Below are 25,611 nucleotides of genomic sequence, written 5' to 3'. Positions count from 1 at the left end.
CAGATGTAGATAGATAGATAGGTAAATAAAGCATGAGTTAATAAATGAAATATAGCTAATTTATAAAACCCTATAGATAAAAATTATTCAAATTCATTTTGTATAACTTCTAAATAAAAAATATAATTTCATCTTCCATAATTTAATATTCAAGCAATAGTTAAAAGAAGAGCTACATCCCCAATTCGATTAGACAAAGCAGTTAATATACCGGCATTATAAGATTTGATATTTTGAAAATAAATAACTAAACAATAAGAAACTAATCCTAAACCATCTCATCCTAATAAAATTCTAATTAAATTAGGACTAATAATTAATAATATTATTGATAAAACAAATATTAATACTAGTATAATAAATCGATTAATATTTTCATCTCTTCTTATATATTCCTTTCTATAAAAAATTACTAATGAAGCAATTATTAAAACAAAAGATATAAATAATAAACTTATTCAATCAAATAAAAAAGTTATTACAATTCTTATAGAATTTAAAGAAACAACTTCTCATTCAATAAAATAAACTATATTATTTAGTAAAAAATATAATCTTAATAAAAAACATGATAAACTAATAGAAATTAAATTAACAAATCTAATTCTACAAATTGATAAATATTTCACGATCTAAAATGAATTATTTCATATCACTAACACCACAAATTAGTATTTTTATTAAACTATTTAAATATAATCATAATATAGATGATTCTCTTTTTAAAATTAATAAATTTAAAGGTAATCAATGTAATAATATAAACAAATATTCTCGAATTTGACCTCCTCTAAAAGAATAAACTCCAGAAAATAATTTTCCATGTTGACTAAAAGAATATAAATATAAAGTATAAGCAGCTCTAAAAAATGATAAAAATGATAATATAATTATTGAAATTCATGATCAAGAAACAATTCTATTTAACAAAGAAATTTCTCCTAATAAATTTAATGTGGGCGGAGCAGCTATATTAGCTGATCTTAATAAAAATCATCATAAAGTTATAGCAGGTATAAAACTCAATAAACCCTTATTAATTAATATACTACGACTTCCTAAACGTTCATAAGAAACATTAGCTAAACAAAATAATCCAGAAGAACATAGACCATGAGCAATTATTAAAGTATATGAACCGCATAATCCTCAATAAGTTATTGTTAATAAACCTGCTAAAACAATTCCTATATGACCAACAGAAGAATAAGCAATTAATGCCTTTAAATCTGTTTGACGCAAACATACTTATCTCACTAATACCCCTCCTACTAATCTTATTCTAATTCAAATAAAACTGTATTTTAAATTTATTAATTGTAAAAAAGAAATAACTCGTAATAACCCATAACCTCCTAATTTTAATATAATCCCAGCCAAAATTATAGAACCAGAAACTGGTGCTTCAACATGAGCTTTTGGCAATCATAAATGAACTAAAAAACTAAAAAAGCGCATAATAAACAAAAATATAATAAATCATAATTAAATATAAAATTATTTATTGAATAAAAATTTATTGAACCTGTTTTATTTATTACATAAAAAATACCAATTAATATAAAAATGAAACTAATAATGTATAAAACAATAAATAAACACCCGCTTGTAAACGCTCAGGTTGATACCCTCATCCTAAAATTAAAAATAATGTAGGACTTAATCTTCTTTCAAAAAATAAATAAAATATAAATAAACTTATTCTTCTAAATGTTAAGACTAACAACAACAATAAAATTACAATATTTAATAAAAATAAATTTTTATAATTATTATATTTATTAACTCTTTCTCTTGCTAATAATATTAAAGAACAAATTCATAATCTTAATAATACTAACCCATAAGAAAGTATATCACAACCTAAAAAATAAGAAATTTCTGATCAATAATTTATAAAATTATTTATTAATAAAAAAATAAATCTAATAAAAAATAATATAATTTGAACCATTCAATATATATTATTAATAAATCAAACAGGAGTTAAAAATAATAAAAAAAAATAATAATTTTTAACATTATATAATTCTAAAAGATTGAAAATAATCATTTCCATGTGTACGAATTATAGAAACTAAAATAGATAAACATAAAGCTCCTTCACATACTCTAAAAGTTAAAAATATTATTCTAAAATAATTTTCATAATTTATCATATTTAAATAAATAAATAATATAAAAATTAATATTAAAACAATAAATTCTAAACTTAAAAGTATAGAAAGTAAATGTTTTCGATTAGAAACAAAACAAAATAAACCTAAAATAAATAAAATTATAGGTAAACTTCAATATAAAATTATAGTCATTAGTTTTAATAGTTTAACAAAAACATTGGTCTTGTTAATCAAAAATAAGATTTTTTCTTTTAAAACTTCAAGAGAAAAGAAATTTCTTTTTCATTAATCTCCAAAATTAATATTTTAAATAAACTACCTCTTGAAATTATTCAATTAATTTTATACTCTTTAATTATTACTACTTCTATTATTTTTTTAAATATAATCCATCCATTAGCTTTAGGATTAACTTTATTAATTCAAACAATTTTTGTTTGTTTAATTTCAGGTTTAATAACTAAAAGTTTTTGATATTCATATATTTTATTTTTAATTTTTTTAGGGGGAATACTTGTTTTATTTATTTATGTTACTTCATTAGCTTCAGATTAAATATTAAATTATCAATTAAACTTACTTTATTTTCTGCTTTTATTTTATTTATTATACTAATTTTATCTTTTATTGTTGATAAAACTTCTATTTCATTATTTTTAATAAACAACGAAATAGAATCAATTATAAATATAAATTCATATTTAACAGAAAATTCTTTATCTTTAAATAAATTATATAATTTTCCTACTAATTTTATCACTATTTTATTAATAAATTATCTTTTAATTACTTTAATTGTAGTAGTAAAAATTACTAAATTATTTAAGGGACCTATTCGAATAATATATTAATTAATGAATAAACCTTTACGAACTTCCCACCCTTTATTTAAAATTGCTAATAATGCATTAGTAGATTTACCAGCTCCAATTAATATTTCAAGTTGATGAAATTTTGGATCTTTACCTGGTTTATGTTTAATTATTCAAATTTTAACAGGATTGTTTTTAGCAATACATTATACTGCAGATGTTAATTTAGCATTTTACAGAGTTAATCATATTTGCCGAGATGTTAATTATGGTTGATTATTACGAACTTTACACGCTAACGGTGCATCATTTTTTTTTATTTGTATTTATTTACATGTAGGTCGAGGAATTTATTACGGATCATATTTATTTACTCCAACTTGATTAGTAGGAGTGATTATTTTATTTTTAGTTATAGGAACAGCCTTTATAGGGTATGTTTTACCTTGGGGACAAATATCATTTTGAGGAGCTACTGTAATTACAAATCTTTTATCCGCAATTCCTTATTTAGGAATAGATTTAGTTCAATTATTATGAGGAGGATTCGCTGTTGATAACGCTACTTTAACTCGATTTTTTACATTTCATTTTATTTTACCATTTATTGTTCTTGCTATAACAATAATTCATTTATTATTTTTACACCAACAGGGTCTAATAATCCTATTGGATTAAATTCTAATATTGATAAAATTCCTTTCCATCCTTATTTTACATTTAAGGATATTGTAGGTTTTATTGTAATAATTTTTATTTTAATTTCATCAGTATTAATTAGTCCTAATTTATTAGGAGACCCAGATAATTTTATCCCAGCTAACCCTTTAGTTACACCTGCTCATATTCAACCAGAATGATATTTTTTATTTGCTTACGCAGTTTTACGTTCAATTCCTTATAAATTAGGAGGAGTTATTGCATTACTTTTATCAATTGCAATTTTAATAATTTTACCTTTTTATAATTTAAGAAAATTCCGAGGAATTCAATTTTACCCAATTAATCAAATTTTATTTTGATCTATATTAGTTACAGTAATTTTATTAACATGAATTGGAGCACGACCAGTTGAAGAACCTTATGTATTAATTGGACAAATTTTAACTGTTATTTATTTTTTATATTATTTAATTCATCCATTAGTTACAAAATGATGAGATAATTTATTAAACTAATAGTTAATGAGCTTGAATAAGCATATGTTTTGAAAACATAAGATAGAATTTAATTTTCTATTAACTTTACTAAAATAAATTCACTATAATAAAGAAAATAATAAAATTTTAAAACCAATAAAAAATAATAAATAATTTAAAGAAAATGATAAAAAACATTTTCATGCTAAATATATTAATTTATCATAACAAAATCGAGGTAAAGTCCCACGAGCTCAAAAAAAAACAAAAGAAATAAAAGTTAATTTAACATAAAATAATAAATTAAAAACATCACATCCTAAAAAAATTACACAATGTGTGTTTATTCTTATAAATAAAATTTTTGCATATTCAGCTATAAAAATTAAAGCAAATCCTCCTCTTCTATATTCTACATTAAACCCAGAAACTAATTCTGATTCTCCTTCAGCAAAATCAAAAGGTGTACGATTAGTTTCAGCTAAAGAAATAGTTAATCAAACTAAAGCTATAGGAAATAAAATAATTAAAAACCATATATAAATTTGATATTAAAAAAAATAAATTATATTATATCTACCAATTAAAAAAATAAATGATAATAAAATTAAAGCCAATCTAACTTCATATGAAATAGTTTGAGCTACAGCTCGTAATCCTCCTAATAAAGCATAATTAGAATTTGAAGATCAACCAGCTACTATAACAGTATATACACCTAATCTTGTACAACATAAAAAAAATAAACCTCCTAAATTAAAAGAATACAATTTAACAAAAAAAGGTATACATATTCAAACAAATAAAGATAAAAATAAAGAAAAAATTGGAGAAATATAATATCTTAAATAATTAGATAATAATGGATAAGTTTATTCTTTTGTAAATAATTTAATTGCATCACAAAAAGGTTGAGGAATTCCTATTAAACCAACTTTATTAGGACCTTTACGAATTTGAATATAACCTAAAACTTTACGTTCTAATAAAGTTAAAAAAGCTACACTTACTAACACACAAATTACTAATAATAAACTTCCAATTAATGATAAAACAAATTCTATATAAAACAAGTAATATTTGTAAAATAATTTACATAAATAAATTCTAAATTTATTGCACTAATCTGCCAAAATAGTTTTATATTAATAATATTCATATTTAAAAATATAATTATTTTAATATTTGCACCTTTCTACTAAAATATTATAATTTTTTAAAGATAGAAACCAACCTGGCTTAAACCGTTTTGAACTCAGATCATGTAAGAATTTAAAAGTTGAACAGACTTAAAATTTGAACGGCTACACCCAAAATTATATCTTAATCCAACATCGAGGTCGCAATCTTTTTTATCTGTTATCCTTAAAGTAACTTAATTTTTTAATCATTATTAATGGATCAATTCTTCAAAAATTAATGTTTTTAAAAATTAAAAGTTTTTTAAATTTTAATATCACACCAATAAAATATTTTAATTTATTAAAATTAAATTAATCTTAATATTTTAATTATAAACAAAATATAAAGATTTATAGGGTCTTCTCGTCTTTTAAATAAATTTTAGCTTTTTGACTAAAAAATAAAATTCTAAAAAAAAATTTAATGAAACAGTTAATATTTCGTCCAACCATTCATTCCAGCCTTCAATTAAAAGACTAATGATTATGCTACCTTTGCACAGTCAAAATACTGCGGCCATTTAAAAAATTTCAGTGGGCAGGTTAGACTTTATATATAATTCAAAAAGACATGTTTTTCTTAAACTGGCGAACATTATTTTTGCCGAATTCTTTACTTAAACTTTTCATAAAAATTTATTTAAACAATATAATATACTAATTCTATGATTATTACTTAATTTTAAATATTAAAATTAATATTTTATGTAGGGGTATAACGTATTCCCCTGAAGTTAAACACCAACACAAATATGACTTCTAGTCTTTTCTTTTATTTAATTTAATTTGGTCTGTTCAGGATCACGGTCGGCGTTCAACTACTCTCGCTCTCAGCTCACGATCCGCATCAACCCCCGATTCACTGAGAGAGTGTGAGAGCGATGAGATTGAGAGAGAGAGTTAGAGACCAGTGAGCGGCATCGTACAACAACAACAACAACCACTTATTCTTAGAACTTACACGACTAATCTAGAAAGAATACAATAACATACACATACATACATACTACGACGTAGCAATCCTGCTACAATTCGGCCGTCCTGACATTTTAAGATCCCCTGATCTTGTGTTAATTTACAATTGATTTTTTTTTTTGTTTTTTTTTTTTTTTTTTACATTTATCTTAGTTTCTATAATTTAGTTTTGTATTTACAAATTCTTAGATATATTCACAACTTTATTTTCGTTTTCCAATCCAATGCTTAATATTTTGGCTACTCCAGACACCTTGATAAGGGCAACGCGATAATTGAAAACCTTCAACATCTTTTATTAAGTATCTATCATTCCTCAAAACTTTATCTATAACATAAGGGCCCTTGTGTTTAGGTATTAGCTTTCTTGCGACTCCTACTGAGCTATCAAAATTTTTTACCATGATATAGTCTCCTACTTTGTACTTCGAACTCTTTGTTCTTCTTTCATTATATCTCTGTTCGTTGTCTTTTTGTAATTTTCTTTGCGCTTCTGAACCATCTTTTCTAATTTTGTCTAAATCTCTAACATCACTAACATTATCTAATTCTTCTAACTTTTGTCTCAATTCATCAATAACTTTTCCTTTCTGCTCGATTCCAAACAACATTTTACTTGGCATTTGTGCTATGCTTCTTTGCTTCGTGTTGTTCAATGAAAACTCAACATCTTCCACAACTGTGTCCCAATGAATTTTCTCTTCTGGATCTGCTAACTTAGCTATCATTGGTCCCACAATTCTATTAATCCTTTCTACTTGTCCATTGGCTTGAGGTGACCCAGTCGCAATTTTGACATGTTTAATATGACATTCTTCCATAAATTTTCCAAAATCTTCTGACGTAAAACAGCTTCCCCTATCCGAAACTATATATATATATGTTGGCCTGCTGTAAGACCTAAAGTAGTCTTTCAATGCTATAATAACTTCCTTTGTGTTCGTCGTTTTTGTTGCATATAACCTAACATATTTAGTAAATCCGTCTATAACCACAAAGAGATGTTTCTTTGCTCTTCCATGATCAACCGGTCCATAATGATCAATATGTATAATTTCAAATGGCACATTTCCTTTTGGTATACTGTGCAACAGTCCTTCCCCTTTCCCTGACTTTGGCGAATATGCTACACATCTTATACAATTTTCAATATGTCTAACCACTTTTTCTTTCATATTCGAAAACCAATATGATCTAAGAATTGCGTCCATAACTTTATCTCTTCCTAAATGACCTAATTCATTGTGATATTTGTATAATATCTTTTCCTCCATTTCTTCTGGAACACAAAATAACAGCTTTCCATTATTCGACTTTCTATATATAACTCCATTCCTCATCTCAAACATTTTATCTTCCTCATTTTCTAACCTTTTTCTAACATCTTTTAATTTTTCATCTTTCGCTTGACAAATAATTAAATTATCTTCAAAGCTATTCGTTTCAACCACCATTATGTGTGTATTTCTACTTAAAGCGTCAACGTGTTGCATAAGTTTTCCCGATTTATGGACTAATTCAAAGTCATACTCTAGCAATTCTAATGCCCACCGTGCAATACGAGGGTTTAACTCAATTCTGTTTAACGTCAACGTCAGTGAGTTACAGTCTGTGACTATTCTAAATCGTCTGCCCTGCACATAAATTCTAAATCTTCTAAGAGCGTAAATTATTGCTAACGTTTCCAGTTCAAAACTATGATACTTTGCTTCGTCTTTTGTTGTTGCTTTTGAAAAATAAAATATAGGATGAAGCTTTTTATCCTCTTTCCTTTGCAGCAAAACTGCCCCAAAACCTTGTGCGCTGGCGTCTGTATGCAATTCTACCTCGTCCTTGTAATAATATAATCCCAACACTGGAGCTTCCACTAATTTTTTCTTAAGCATTTCAAAACATTGCAATTCCTTTTCTTCAAATACAAATTCTTTATCCTTTTTCAACAATTCATATAGAGGTTTAGCGATTATCGAAAAATCTTTAATGAACCTTCTAAAATACGAACACAAGCCTAGAAAGCTTCTAACATTGTGTACTTTGTCTGGAACGGGAAAATCTCTAACAGCTTCTATTCCTTTGTCGTTAGCCTGTATTCCCTTGCTAGTTACCAAAAATCCTAAGTATTGTACACTTGCTTGTAGAAACTCACACTTGTCCATTCTTAATTCTAGTTTGTTCCTTGCTAATCGATCAAAAACTTCTCTAAGAACACTTAAATGTTCTTGCATTTCTTTACTCGCAATCATGATATCGTCCATGTATATAACTACCTTACCATCCCTTATCATATCTGCAAAAATCTTATTGATAAATCGTTGAAACACCGCTGGTGCATTCTTTAGCCCCATTGGCATCCGCATAAACTCAAATTGTCCTAAAGGCGTCATAAATGAGGTATATTTTATCGATTCACTATCCACAAATACATGAAAGTAGCCATGTTTTAAATCCAATTTCGAAAATATTGTTTTATTTACTAATGTATCTAATAAATCGTCAATCAAAGGTAACGGATAATTATCTTTCACAATAGTCTTGTTAAGCTTTCGGTAGTCTACACATAGTCGTAAGTCGCCTGACTTCTTTTTAACTAACACTATTGGAGATGCATACTCAGACTCACTCGGCCTTATAATTCCTTCCCTTAAGTATTCGTCTAATATCACCTGTAATTTTTCTTTCTCTGTGTAAGCTAAACGTCTGGGCGAACAACTGAATGGTTTTGAATCCTCTAATCTCAATTTCATTTCGCATCTAACCTCCGGTTCCTTTGGCCTTTCTTTATTTACATAACAACTCTCTACCATCCTAACAAACTGACACCTAACATTATAATTCACATTATCACCAACTTTATATTCTACACTTTCATCCGTTAAATTTATATTAAATAATTCCTTTTCCACTAGGTTTATTTCAGGCTCAATATAATTTTTATTCATAGCTTCTTCTTCATCTCTGATTTTACTAAAATTTTCTTTATTTGTTTCCCTGCTGTCCCTAGTTCCATAATTAACATCGCTAAAATTTGTATTTTTATTCCTAACATTACTAACAACATCACCAATTATTTGCTTTTCATCACTAACATCATCGCTAACTATCTGCTTTTCATCACTAACATCATCGCTAACTATCTGCTTTTCATCACTAACATCAGAAGGATTTTCAATATTCTCAACCGTAACCATTTTCAAAGTGTCAAGGTTCAAATTTAGATTACAAGCATCCATAAAATCTCGTCCCAAGATTACATCATGACTCATAGATTCATTTGCCACAACAACTAAATTAAAATGTACTTTATTTAAATTTTTCAAAACATAACATAGTATTTTTCCATAAGTTTTTAGGTAACTTTTGTTTAAACCATAATAGGAACTTAAAACTGGTAATTTTGAAATGTCTTCTGGCACTTTGGATATTTTAATAAATGAAATTGGGCTTCCTGTATCTATGAGGCATTCTGCAATTAACCTGGTATTAGAATCGTTAACAAAATTAATTTCAACATATCTTACATATTTGTTTTCGCCCTCGTTGTTTTTGTTTTTCAAGCATCTCGCAACAAAGTGTCCCATCTCTCCGCACGCATAGCATGATCCTTTCTCCCGTTTCGACTTCCTGCACTCATACGCCCAATGCCCTTTGGCATTGCAATTGAAACAACGAGTCTCCTTGCTGTCCTTCGGATCCGTTGATGTAGTCGGCCTGCCAACTCCATATAGCTTTGGCAAGCTTACATCCGCAAACGCCCTCTTTATGTGCCCAACATCCACAAAGCATTGAATATGCGCCTGATTGCGTAGCCCTTGATTGGGGATACCTTCAATGATGCAGCTCAACATTTCATCTGCATCAATATTAATGCCCTGAGCAAGCATTATCTTATCGTCGACATAACTCCCGAAACTTTCGCTATTTTTCCATTTGCGCCCTTCGAATTTGCGTCGTATCTCCAACTTCGATGATTTTCCCCTAAACGTTGAGATCAGCTCTGCCATTAGGTCATCCAACGGTAGCAACACGCGGTCTGCATCTGCGTGCAGCCACTCATAAGCTTTTCCCTTTATTTTGCTCAACATTAGCATCTTTACAAATTTTCCTTTTATTCCGTAAATGGTCGCGATATTTTGCAATTGAGTAGTCCATTTGCGGGCACACGACTCGCCAGAAAACTCACTCAACACCTGTGTTGCCATGCCCAACGAGACGTCGATGCTCTCGTTAAAATTTTCCACCGCCGCTTTACGTTCGCTGCTTCTTGCGTTTCTAGACTGGTCTCCAGCCTGGTTGTGCATGTCGCCTTCTGCATAATTGTCGTTCCTTCCACCGTCTTCGTTTTGTTCGCCGCCTTTTCCGTTGCTCCGTTTGCCTCTAATTCTAAGAATGCTGCCAGCCACTTCGTCACTGGCTTCATCATCTTCACCGTTAGTTTCGCCGTCTTCTTCGCTGTAATTCTCAATGCCGCCGTCCTCGCTTTTACTTTTTTCGCCGTCTTCTTCGTCGTAGCTCTGAATGCCGCCGTCTTTGCCATTACTTTTGTCTCCGTCTTTGCCATTACTTCTGCCGCCGCCTTCTTTCTGGAAAATTCCGCCGCCGTCTTCGAAAATTTCGTCGCTGCAATCATTGCCCTTACTTTTATCGCCGTCTTCATCTCCTTTTTGTTTCGCCATTTCGTCAACTTTTCCACGAACTTCCTTTGGTACTTTATTTAACCGTAAGATCAATTCCTTTTTCGTTCCGGTTGTTGATAGCTTCAACACACTCAACATCCTTTTTAATTGTTCGATCGAAGCGTTATTTAATTCCATTTTATTTACTTTTTGTAATTAATTGGCTCGTGATCGGCCCACTTCTGATTTTGTAGGGGTATAACGTATTCCCCTGAAGTTAAACACCAACACAAATATGACTTCTAGTCTTTTCTTTTATTTAATTTAATTTGGTCTGTTCAGGATCACGGTCGGCGTTCAACTACTCTCGCTCTCAGCTCACGATCCGCATCAACCCCCGATTCACTGAGAGAGTGTGAGAGCGATGAGATTGAGAGAGAGAGTTAGAGACCAGTGAGCGGCATCGTACAACAACAACAACAACAACTTATTCTTAGAACTTACACGACTAATCTAGAAAGAATACAATAACATACACATACATACATACTACGACGTAGCAATCCTGCTACAATTAATAAATAATTAAAATTTAATAAATAATTTAATTTATAAAATAAATTATAACACACTTTTTAATAATTGCTAATTCTAAGCATATATTTATCAAATTTATTTATTATTTTTAAAAATTTATTTTATAGCTTATCCCATAAAATATTAAAATTATAAATTATTTAATTAATAAAATTAAATAAATAAATTTATAATTTCTAAATTAAATTTATTTCTTAAAAAACTAGATACCTTTAAAAACGAATAACATTTCATTTCTAATATAATATTTTAAATAATTTTGTCACATTAACTTATATATTATATTAACTCTTTTAAAATCGAGAAAAATAAATATTTATTTTTTATTTAATAAACGCTGATACACAAGGTACAATAAATTAAATTTTCTTTTATAATAAAATTTTTTTTTTCTTTTATAAATAAAATCTAATCAATTTATATTGATTTGCACAAAAATCTTTTCAATGTAAATGATATGCTTTACTTAATAAGCTTTAAGTTGTCATTTTAGATACACTTTCCACTACATCTACTATGTTACGACTTATCTTACCTTAATAATAAGAGCGATGTGTACATATTTTAGAGCTAAAATCAAATTATTAATCTATATAATTTTACTACCAAATCCACTTTCAAAAATTTTTTCATAATTTTATCCGTTTAAATAATTTTATTGTAACCCATTATTACTTAAATATAAGCTACACCTTGATCTGATATAAATTTTTATTAAAATTATTGAATATTATTATTCTTAGAAAATATTCTGATAACGACGGTATATAAACTGATTACAAACTTAAGTAAGGTCCATCGTGGATTATCGATTACAAAACAGGTTCCTCTGGATAGACTGAAAAACCGCCAAATTTTTTAAGTTTCAAGAACATAACTATTACTACTTTAGCAATTAATTTACATTTTAAATAATAGGGTATCTAATCCTAGTTTTTTATTAAAATTTTTTAACTTCAATTATAATTATACAAAATAATTTAAATATATAATTTCACTTAATATATTTAATTTTATTTTTTAAATTCAATTTAATTAATACTAAAAAAATTTATTTGTATTATTGGTATAACCGCGACTGCTGGCACCAATTTGGTCAATACTTTTTAATATTGCTATTTCTAAATTTCTTTAATTAATAATATTAATTACTGCGAATAAAATTTATATATTTATTTTTAAAATAAATATAAATTCACACAAAAATTTACATATAAATCAAATTAATAACAAATTATTAAGCCAAAATAAAACTTTTAAATTATTTTTATAAAATATTTAAAAATTTTATTTTAATTTAATTATTATAAAAATATTAAAAAATAGTAAAATAATAAATAAAAGATTCTAAAATAAAATTTTAATTAATTTATAATTTAAATATTTATAATATGTATATATATATATATATAATTTCAATACTAAATAATTTTTATTAATTATTTTTTTTTTGAAAAAAAAAAATTACTACACAAAAAAAATAAAAATATCAAATATTTAAAAAAAAAAAATTAAAATTTAAAATTTTTAAAATTTTTAAATTTTAATATAAATTTATTTTAAAATTAAAATTTTATAAATTTTAATTTTTTTGTACAAAAATTATTTAAAAAAAATTTTTTTTTTTTTAAATTAAAAATTAAATTTTTCAAAAAAATAATGTAATTAAATTTCTTCATAAACAAAAAAAAAATTAAAAAATTTTGAAAATTTGTATTTTTTTTACACAAAAATTATTTTTTTTTCTAAAAATTAAAAAAAAAAGATTATCTAAAAAAAAAACTATATTAAACTAAATAAAAATAAAAAAAATAAAACTTTTTACATTTTTTAAAAAAAGATTAATATTATTAAAGTAATTAAAATTAGTTTATATTTATAAATAAACATACTATAAATAATATATATATATATATATATACATCAATTAATTAATAAAATTAAAATAAATTTATTAATAACATTTTATAAACAATTTATATAAATTTTAAACTTTTAAACTAACAAAATAATTTCTAATTTTATAAAATATAAATATATATATATATAAATAATTTTTTTTAATCACTAAATCTGAAAAATTGGTCCCCTATAAAATATTTTAAAATTAAAAAAAAATTTTTTAATTAAAAAAATTAACATAATAATATTTTTTTTGTTTTACATTTTTATAAACTATTTTTTTTTTAATATTTAATATTATAATAAATTTAATAAAAAAAAATAAAATTATTTTTTATTATAATAAAAATAATTTTTTTTAGTAACAAAAATAATATAAATAAATTATAATTTAATAAAAATTAAAAATATTAATAATTTATTATTATATAATATAAATATTTATATATATATATATGTATTATATGTATGTACATATAAAATAAGTATTTTAAATATACTAAAAAATTTAATTTTAATAATTAAATAAAATTTAAAATTTATTAAATTAATTCATTAATAATAAAAAATCCTCCTCTTTTTTTTTTTGTTTTAATTTTTTGTATACTAAATTCAAGATTAATAGATAATCTATATATATATAAATATTTAATATATTATTATATAGTTAACAATTTAAATAAAAAATGTCACAATCCAAAAATGGTAATATAAATGGTAAAAAAATCTATATTCAAATATTTATCTAATATTTCTTGGATTTATAAATAATATAATAATTTAATTAATTATTATTAATTTATAAATTTATATATTGTTGATAATTTATATTACATATATATATATATAGAAAAATTTAATTATTTAATTTAATTTAATATTTTTTCTGCATTCATTGACTGATTTATATGTTGTTAGTTACAAAGATTTTTTATATTTAATAGAATTAAACTATTTCTAAAAGTATCAAAAACTTTTGTGCGTCATACACCAAAATATATTTATATTTATTATTTATAAAAAGATAAGCTAATTAAGCTAGTGGGTTCATACCCCATTTATAAAGGTTATAATCCTTTTCTTTTTAATTTTTAATAACTCCTCAAAAATTTTATTTATTACAATTATAATTATTGGAACATTAATCACAGTTACGTCTAATTCTTGGCTCGGAGCTTGAATAGGTTTAGAAATTAATTTGTTATCTTTTATCCCCCTATTAAGAGATAATAATAATGTAATATCAACAGAAGCCTCTTTAAAATATTTTTTAACTCAAGCTTTAGCATCAACTGTATTGTTATTTTTTTCAATTTTATTAATATTGAAAAATAATATAAATAACGAAATTAATGAATCTTTTACATCAATAATTATTATATCAGCTTTACTATTAAAAAGTGGAGCCGCTCCTTTTCATTTTTGATTCCCTAATATAATAGAAGGATTAACATGAATAAATGCTTTAATATTAATAACTTGACAAAAAATTGCCCCATTAATACTAATTTCTTATTTAAATATTAAAAATTTATTATTAATTAGAGTAATTTTATCAGTAATTATTGGAGCTCTTGGAGGATTAAATCAAACTTCTTTACGAAAATTAATAGCTTTTTCTTCTATTAATCATTTAGGATGAATATTAAGATCATTAATAATTAGTGAATCTATTTGATTTATTTATTTTTTATTTTATTCATTTTTATCTTTTATTTTAACATTTATGTTTAATATTTTTAAATTATTTCATTTAAATCAATTATTTTCTTGATTTGTAAATAGAAAAATTTTAAAATTTTCATTATTGATAAATTTTTTATCATTAGGTGGATTACCTCCATTTTTAGGATTTTTACCTAAATGGCTTGTAATCCAACAATTAACATTATGTAATCAATACTTTTTATTAACATTAATAATAATATCAACTTTAATTACATTATTTTTTTATCTTCGAATTTGTAACTCAGCTTTTATATTAAATTATTTTGAAAATAATTGAGTCATAGAAATAAATATAAATAGCAGTAATACTAATTTATATTTAATTATAACTTTTTTTTTCAATTTTTGGGTTATTCTTAATTTCTTTATTTTTTTTATATTTTAAGGCTTTGAGTTAATAAAACTAATAGCCTTCAAAGCTGTAAATAGAGGGCATCCCTTTAAGCCTTAGTAAAATTTTACTCCTTCAAAATTGCAGTTTGATGTCATTATTGACTATAAGACCAATTTTAATGATTAAGAAGAATAACTCTTATAAATAGATTTACAATCTACCGCCTAAACTTCAGCCACTTAATCCAATCGCGACAATGATTATTTTCTACAAATCATAAGGATATTGGAACTTTATATTTTATTTTTGGAGCTTGAGCCGGAATAGTAGGAACATCTTTAAGAATTTTAATTCGATCTGAATTAGGACATCCAGGAGCATTAATTGGGGATGATCAAATTTATAATGTAATTGTTACTGCCCAGCTTTTATTATAATTTTTTTTAAAGTGATACCTATTATAATTGGAGGGTTTGGAAATTGATTAGTACCATTAATATTAGGAGCTCCTGATATAGCATTTTCACGAATAAATAATATAAGATTTTGATTACTACCTCCTGCTCTTTCTTTATTATTAGTGAGAAGAATGGTAGAAAATGGAGCTGGAACAGGGTGAACGGTTTATCCACCTCTCTCTGCTGGAATTGCTCATGGTGGAGTTTCAGTTGATTTAGCAATTTTTTCTCTACATTTAGCCGGAATTTCTTCAATTTTAGGAGCTGTAAATTTTATTACAACTGTAATTAATATACGATCAACAGGAATTACATTAGACCGAATACCTTTATTTGTTTGATCAGTTGTTATTATTGCTTTATTACTTTTATTATCATTACCAGTATTAGCTGGAGCTATTACTATGTTATTAACAGACCGAAATTTAAATACTTCATTTTTTGACTCAGCCGGAGGAGGAGACCCAATTTTATACCAACATTTATTTTGATTTTTTGGACACCCTGAAGTATATATTTTAATTCTACCTGGATTTGGAATAATTTCTCATATTATTAGTCAAGAATCTGGTAAAAAGGAAACTTTCGGTTCTTTAGGAATAATTTATGCTATACTTGCTATTGGATTATTAGGATTTATTGTATGAGCTCACCACATATTTACAGTAGGAATAGATGTAGATACTCGAGCTTATTTTACTTCTGCAACTATAATTATTGCTGTTCCTACTGGTATTAAAATTTTTAGATGATTAGCAACTTTACACGGAACTCAACTTTCTTACTCTCCAGCTATTTTATGAGCTTTAGGATTTGTATTTTTATTTACAGTTGGGGGATTAACAGGAGTAGTACTAGCTAATTCATCAGTTGATATTATTCTTCATGACACTTATTATGTTGTAGCTCACTTCCATTATGTATTATCAATAGGAGCTGTATTTGCTATTATAGCAGGATTCATTCACTGATACCCTTTATTTACAGGATTAACATTAAATGCTAAATGATTAAAAAGTCAATTTATCATAATATTTATTGGAGTAAATTTAACATTTTTCCCCCAACAGTTTTTAGCATTAGCTGGTATACCTCGATGTTATTCAGATTATCCAGATGCTTATACAACTTGAAATGTAGTATCAACTATTGGATCTTCAATTTCATTATTAGGTATTTTTTTTTTTTATCTTATTTGAGAAAGTTTAGTATCACAAAGACAAGAAATTTACCCAATTTAATTAAATTCATCTATCGAATGATACCAAAATACACCCCCTGCTGAACATAGATATTCTGAATTACCTCTTTTAACAAATTAATTTCTAATATGGCAGATTAGTGCAATGGATTTAAGCTCCGTATATAAAGTATTTCACTTTTATTAGAAAATTAATGTCTACATGAGCTAATTTAGGTTTACAAGATAGAGCTTCTCCTTTAATGGAACAATTAATTTTTTTTTACGATCACGCATTATTAATTTTACTTATAATTACTGTATTAGTTGGATATTTAATATTCATATTATTTTTTAATAATTACGTAAATCGATTCCTTTTGCATGGACAACTTATTGAAATAATTTGAACTATTCTACCAGCAATTATTTTATTATTTATTGCTCTTCCTTCTTTACGATTATTATACTTATTAGATGAGATTAATGAACCCTCAGTTACTTTAAAAAGTATTGGTCATCAATGATACTAAAGTTATGAATATTCTGATTTTAATAATATTGAATTTGATTCTTATATAATTCCTACAAATGAATTAGCAACTGATGGATTTCGATTATTAGATGTTGATAATCGAGTAGTTTTACCTATAAACTCACAAATTTGAATTTTAGTAATAGCTGCAGATGTAATCCATTCTTAAACAATCCCAGCTTTAGGACTTAAGGTTGATGGAACACCAGGTCGATTAAACCAAACAAGTTTTTTTATTAACCGACCAGGTTTATTTTATGGACAATGTTCAGAAATTTGTGGAGCTAATCATAGTTTTATACCAATTGTAATTGAAAGTGTTCCTGTAAATTATTTTATTAAATGCATTTTTTAGTAATAATTCTTCATTAGATGACTTAAAGCAAGTACTGGTCTCTTAAACCATTCAATAGTAAATTAGCACTTACTTCTAATGAATAAAAAATTAGTTTAATATATAACATTAGTATGTCAAACTAAAATTATTAAAGTAATAATATTTTTTAATTCCACAAATAGCCCCAATTAGATGATTATTATTATTTATTGTTTTCTCTATTACATTTATTTTATTTTGTTCTATTAACTATTATTCTTATATGCCAACTTCCCCTAAATCTAACGAATTAAAAAATATTAATTTAAATGCAATGAATTGAAAATGATAACAAATTTATTTTCTGTATTTGACCCTTCAGCTATTTTTAATTTGTCTTTAAATTGATTAAGAACATTCTTAGGACTTTTAATAATTCCTTCAATTTACTGAAAATGAAACAAATAAATTGAAGGAATTATTAAAAGTCCTAAGAATGTTCTTAATCAATTTAAAGATAAATTAAAAATAGCTAAAGGGTCAAATACAGAAAATAAATTTGTTATGTTACCTTCTCGATATAATATCTTTTGAAATTCTATTTTATTAACACTTCACGAAGAATTTAAAACTTTATTAGGACCTTCAGGACATAATGGATCAACATTTATTTTTATTTCATTATTTTCATTAATTTTATTTAATAATTTTATAGGATTATTCCATTATATTTTTACAAGAACAAGTCATTTAACTTTAACTTTATCTTTAGCATTACCTTTATGATTATGTTTTATATTATATGGATGAATTAATCATACTCAACATATATTTGCTCATTTAGTACCTCAAGGGACACCTGCAGTTCTTATACCATTTATAGTATGTATAGAAATATTATTCGACCAGGAACATTAGCTGTTCGATTAACAGCTAATATAATTGCTGGACATTTATTATTAACTTTATTAGGAAATACAGGACCTTCTATATCTTATTTATTAGTAACATTTTTATTAGTAGCTCAAATTGCCCTATTAGTTTTAGAATCAGCTGTAGCTATAATTCAATCTTATGTATTTGCTGTATTAAGTACTTTATATTCTAGAGAAGTAAATTAATTATAATGTCTACACATTCAAACCACCCTTTTCATTTAGTTGATTATAGCCCTTGACCTTTAACAGGAGCAATTGGAGCTATAACAACTGTATCAGGTATAGTAAAATGATTTCATCAATATGATATCTCATTATTTTTATTAGGTAATATTATTACTATTTTAACAGTTTATCAATGATGACGAGATGTATCTCGAGAAGGAACATATCAAGGATTACATACTTATGCTGTAACTATTGGATTACGATGAGGAATAATTTTATTTATTTTATCAGAAGTTTTATTTTTTGTAAGTTTTTTTTGAGCATTCTTTCATAGAAGATTATCTCCAGCAATTGAATTAGGAGCTTCATGACCTCCTTTAGGTATTATCTCATTCAATCCTTTTCAAATTCCCCTTTTAAATACAGCTATTTTATTAGCTTCAGGAGTAACTGTAACTTGAGCTCATCATAGTTTAATAGAAAGAAATCATTCACAAACAACTCAAGGTTTATTTTGTACTGTTTTATTGGGAATTTATTTTACAATTTTACAAGCTTATGAATATATTGAAGCTCCATTTACTATTGCCGATTCAGTTTATGGATCAACATTTTATATGGCTACTGGATTTCATGGAGTCCGTGTTTTAATTGGAACAACTTTTTTATTAGTATGTTTATTACGACATTTAAATAATCATTTTTCAAAAAATCATCATTTTGGATTTGAAGCAGCTGCATGATATTGACATTTTGTAGATGTAGTATGATTATTTTTATATATTACAATTTACTGATGAGGAGGTTAAACTACTTTCATTAAAATTATCTATATAGTATAAAAGTATATTTGACTTCCAATCATAAGGTCTATTAATAAATAGTATAGATAATTTTTTCTATTATTATTATTGCTTCTTTAATTTTATTAATCACAACTATTGTTATATTTTTAGCTTCAATTTTATCAAAAAAAGCATTTATTGACCGAGAAAAAAGATCTCCATTTGAATGTGGATTTGACCCAAAATCATCTTCTCGACTTCCATTTTCACTACGATTTTTTTTAATGACTATTATTTTTTTAATTTTTGATGTAGAAATTGCTTTAATTCTACCAATAATTATTATATTAAAATATTCAAATATTATAATTTGAACAATTACTTCAATTATTTTAATTTTAATTTTATTAATTGGTCTATATCATGAATGAAATCAAGGTATATTAAATTGATCTAATTAAAATAGCGTTGTAGTTAATTATAACATTTGATTTGCATTTAAAAAGTATTGAATATTCAATCTACCTTAAATAGCATATGAAGCGATTAATTGCAGTTAGTTTCGACCTAACCTTAGGTAAATTTACCCTTATTCTTTAATTGAAGCCAAAAAGAGGCGTATCACTGTTAATGATATAACGGGGAATTATCTCCAATTAAGGAAGTATGGTGATCAAGTAAAAGCTGCTAACTTTTTTCTTTTAATGGTTAAATTCCATTTATACTCTTTTTTATAGTTTAAATAAAAGTTTTATAAATTACTAAAATAAATTCACTATATTCAAAGATTAATTAATCTCCATAACATCTTCAATGTCATACTCTATATATAAGCTATTTGAATATAAAAATACTAAAAAATTAAATAAAATTAAAATTCAAAATACAAATAATATTAAATAAATTTTTAAACTATTATTATGTATTAAAAATAAACTTTTTGAATAATCAGTTAATTTTTGATATAAATGTTGACCTCCAAAATATTCTGATCAACCTTGATCAAAACTTTTTACCACTAACTGACCATAATTTAACGGATAAGAAATTATTCCATAAGTTCTAATATATGGTATTAATCATATTGACCCAAGAAAAACAACTAAATTATAATTTAATAAAGATTTATTTAAAGTATATACATTTCTTATCGAAATTAAATAACCTGATAAACCTCCAAAAATACATACAAATAACGTCAATAATTTTAAATAAAAAGGTAAACAAATTATATAAGGAATAGGAAAAATTAACCAATTTAATATTCTCCCTCCAATAATTCTTATAATTAATAAACCTAACATCCCTCGAAGTATAATTCAACTTTCATCATTTAACATATTTAAACTTCCACAATTTAAATCACCAGTTAAAGAATAATAAACTAATCGAAAAGAATAACTAACAGTTAAACCTGTGGAAAAAAAATGAAAATATATTAATATTTCTAATTCTAACAATTTCTAAAATTATATCCTTAGAATAAAATCCAGCTAAAAAAGGTATTCCACATAAAGCTAAATTAGAAACATTAAAACAAGCAGACGTTAAAGGTATATGAACTCTTAATCCTCCTATTAAACAAATATCTTGAGAATTATTTATATTATGAATAATAGCTCCAGCACATATAAATAATAAAGCCTTAAATAAAGCGTGAGTTAATAAATGAAATATAGCTAATTTATAAAACCCTATAGATAAAATTCTTATTATTAAACCTAATTGTCTTAAAGTAGATAAAGCAATAATTTTCTTTAAATCAAATTCAAAATTAGCTCCGAATCCAGCTATAAATATAGTTAAACCTGATAATAAAAGTAAGAATTGACCTAATCAAGAAGTTCTTAAAATAATATTAAACCGAATCAATAAATAAAGTCCAGCTGTTACTAAAGTTGATGAATGAACCAAAGCAGATACAGGAGTAGGAGCTGCTATAGCAGCTGGTAACCAAGAAGAAAAAGAAATTTGTGCTCTTTAATTATAGCAGCTAACATTACTAAACTTCCAATTATCAATATTTCAAATTCATTTTGTATAACTTCTAAATAAAAAATATAATTTCATCTTCCATAATTTAATATTCAAGCAATAGATAAAAGAAGAGCTACATCCCCAATTCAATTAGACAAAGCAGTTAATATACCGGCATTATAAGATTTGATATTTTGAAAATAAATAACTAAACAATAAGAAACTAATCCAAAACCATCTCATCCTAATAAAATTCTAATTAAATTAGGACTAATAATTAATAATATTATTGATAAAACAAATATTAATACTAGTATAATAAATCGATTAATATTTTCATCTCTTCTTATATATTCCTTTCTATAAAAAATTACTAATGAAGCAATTATTAAAACAAAAGATATAAATAATAAACTTATTCAATCAAATAAAAAAGTTATTACAATTCTTATAGAATTTAAAGAAACAACTTCTCATTCAATAAAATAAACTATATTATTTAGTAAAAAATATAATCTTAATAAAAAACATGATAAACTAATAGAAATTAAATTAACAAATTCTACAAATTGATAAATATTTCACGATCTAAAATCAATTATTTCATATCACTAACACCACAAATTAGTATTTTTATTAAACTATTTAAATATAATCATAATATACATGATTCTCTTTTTAAAATTAATAAATTTAAAGGTAATCAATGTAATAATATTAACAAATATTCTCGAATTTTACCTCCTCTAAAAGAATAAACTCCAGAAAATAATTTTCCATGTTGACTAAAAGAATATAAATATAAAGTATAGGCAGCTCTAAAAAATGATAAAAATGATAATATAATTATTGAAATTCATGATCAAGAAACAATTCTATTTAACAAGGAAATTTCTCCTAATAAATTTAATGTGGGCGGAGCAGCTATATTAGCTGATCTTAATAAAAATCATTATAAAGTTATAGCAGGTATAAAATTCAATAAACCCTTATTAATTAATATACTACGACTTCCTAAACGTTCATAAGAAACATTAGCTAAACAAAATAATCCAGAAGAACATAGACCATGAGCAATTATTAAAATATATGAACCGCATAATCCTCAATAAGTTATTGTTAATAAACCTGCTAAAACAATTCCTATATGAGCAACAGAAGAATAAGTAATTAATGCCTTTAAATCTGTTTGACGCAAACATACTAATCTCACTAATACCCCTCCTACTAATCTAATTCTAATTCAAATAAAACTGTATTTTAAATTTATTAATTGTAAAAAAGAAATAACTCGTAATAACCCATAACCTCCTAATTTTAATATAATCCCAGCCAAAATTATAGAACCAGAAACTGGTGCTTCAACATGAGCTTTTGGCAATCATAAATGAACTAAAAACATTGGTATTTTCACTAAAACAGCGCATAATAAACAAAAATATAATAAATCATAATTAAATATAAAATTATTTATTAAATAAAAATTTATTGAACCTGTTTTATGTTTTGTTTAAAAATACCAATTAATATAAAAATGAAACTAATAATGTATAAAACAATAAATAAACACCCGCTTGTAAACGCTCAGGTTGATACCCTCATCGTAAAATTAAAAATAATGTAGGAATTAATCTTCTTTCAAAAAATAAATAAAATATAAATAAACTTATTCTTCTAAATGTTAAGACAAACAACAACAATAAAATTACAATATTTAATAAAAATAAATTTTTATAATTATTATATTTATTAACTCTTTCTCAAGCTAATAATATTAAAGAACAAATTCATAATCTTAATAATACTAACCCATAAGAAAGTATATCACAACCTAAAAAATAAGAAATTTCTGATCAATAATTTATAAAATTATTTATTAATAAAAAATAAGTCTAATAAAAAATAATATAATTTGAACCATTCAATATGTATTATTAATAAAACAGACAGGAGTTAAAAATAATAAAAAAAAATAATTTTTTACATTATATAATTCTAAAAGATTGAAAATAATCATTACCATGTCTACGAATTATAGAAACTAAAATAGATAAACCTAAAGCTCCTTCACATACTCTAAAAGTTAAAAATATTATTCTAAAATAATTTTCATAATTTAACATATTTAAATAAATAAATAATATAAAAAATAATATTAAAACAATAAATTCTAAACTTAAAAGTATAGAAAGTAAATGTTTTCGATTAGAAACAAAACAAAATAAACCTAAAATAAATAAAATTATAGGTAAACTTCAATATAAAATTATAATCATTAGTTTTAATAGTTTAACAAAAACATTGGTCTTGTAAATCAAAAATAAGATTTTGTCTTTTAAAACTTCAAGAGAAAAGAACTTTCTTTTTCACTAATCCCCAAAATTTATATTTTATATAAACTACCTCTTGAAATTATTCAATTAATTTTATACTCTTTAATTATTACTACTTCTATTATTTTTTTTAAATATAATCCATCCATTAGCTTTAGGATTAACTTTATTAATTCAAACAATTTTTGTTTGTTTAATTTCAGGTTTAATAACTAAAAGTTTTTGATATTCATATATTTTGTTTTTAATTTTTTTAAGGGGGAATACTTGTTTTATTTATTTATGTTACTTCATTAGCTTCAAATGAAATATTCAATTTATCAATTAAACTTACATTATTTTCTGCTTTTATTTTATTTATTATACTAATTTTATCTTTTATTGTTGATAAAACTTCTATTTCATTATTTTTAATAAATAACGAAATAGAATCAATTATAAATATAAATTCTTATTTAACAGAAAATTCTTTATCTTTAAATAAATTATATAATTTTCCTACTAATTTTATCACTATTTTATTAATAAATGATCTTTTAATTACTTTAATTGTAGTAGTAAAAATTACTAAATTATTTAAGAGACCTATTCGAATAATATCTTAATTAATGAATAAACCTTTACGAACTTCCCACCCTTTATTTAAAATTGCTAATAATGCATTAGTAGATTTACCAGCTCCAATTAATATTTCAAGTTGATGAAATTTTGGATCTTTACTTGGTTTATGTTTAATTATTCAAATTTTAACAGGATTGTTTTTAGCAATACATTATACTGCAGATGTTAATTTAGCATTTTACAGTGTTAATCATATTTGCCGAGATGTTAATTATGGTTGATTATTACGAACTTTACACGCGAACGGTGCATCATTTTTTTTTGTTTGTATTTATTTACATGTAGGTCGAGGAATTTATTACGGATCATATTTATTTACTCCAACTTGATTAGTAGGAGAGATTATTTTATTTGTAGTTATAGAAACAGCCTTTATAGGGTATGTTTTACCTTGGGGACAAATATCATTTTGAGGAGCTACTGTAATTACAAATCTTTTATCCGCAATTCCTTATTTAGGAATAGATTTAGTTCAATGATTATGAGGAGGATTCGCTGTTGATAACGCTACTTTAACTCGATTTTTTACATTTCATTTTATTTTACCATTTATTGTTCTTGCTATAACAATAATTTATTTATTATTTTTACACCAAACAGGGTCTAATAATCCTATTGGATTAAATTCTAATATTGATAAAATTCCTTTCCATCCTTATTTTACATTTAAGGATATTGTAGGTTTTATTGTAATAATTTTTATTTTAATTTCATTAGTATTAATTAGTCCTAATTTATTAGGAGACCCAGATAATTTTATCCCAGCTAACCCTTTAGTTACACCTGATATGAGCATATTCAACCAGAATGATATTTTTTATTTGCTTACGCAATTTTACGTTCAATTGCTAATAAATTAGGAGGAGTTATTGCATTAGTTTTATCAATTGCAATTTTAA

General features: G+C 24.4%; 5 pseudogenes; 2 read left to right on the top strand and 3 right to left on the bottom strand.

Annotated features, from left to right (window-relative positions):
* Positions 1-632, bottom strand: part of LOC122819117 (NADH-ubiquinone oxidoreductase chain 5-like) — a 773-nt pseudogene extending 141 nt beyond the window's left edge.
* Positions 433-24,824, bottom strand: LOC127010749 (NADH-ubiquinone oxidoreductase chain 4-like; annotated as a pseudogene).
* Positions 15,858-17,183, top strand: LOC122819107 (cytochrome c oxidase subunit 1-like; annotated as a pseudogene).
* LOC127010719 (cytochrome c oxidase subunit 2-like) lies at positions 17,255-17,929 on the top strand (annotated as a pseudogene).
* LOC127010717 (NADH-ubiquinone oxidoreductase chain 4-like) lies at positions 22,409-24,076 on the bottom strand (annotated as a pseudogene).
* Positions 24,825-25,611: the final 787 nt, after the last annotated feature.

The sequence above is a fragment of the Drosophila biarmipes genome, chromosome 2L, assembly GCF_025231255.1.
Source record: "Drosophila biarmipes strain raj3 chromosome 2L, RU_DBia_V1.1, whole genome shotgun sequence".
NCBI classification, from domain to species: Eukaryota; Metazoa; Arthropoda; class Insecta; order Diptera; family Drosophilidae; genus Drosophila; species Drosophila biarmipes.
The sequence above is the reverse complement of the archived record's forward strand: the minus strand, read 5'-3'. Positions and strand labels throughout refer to the sequence as shown.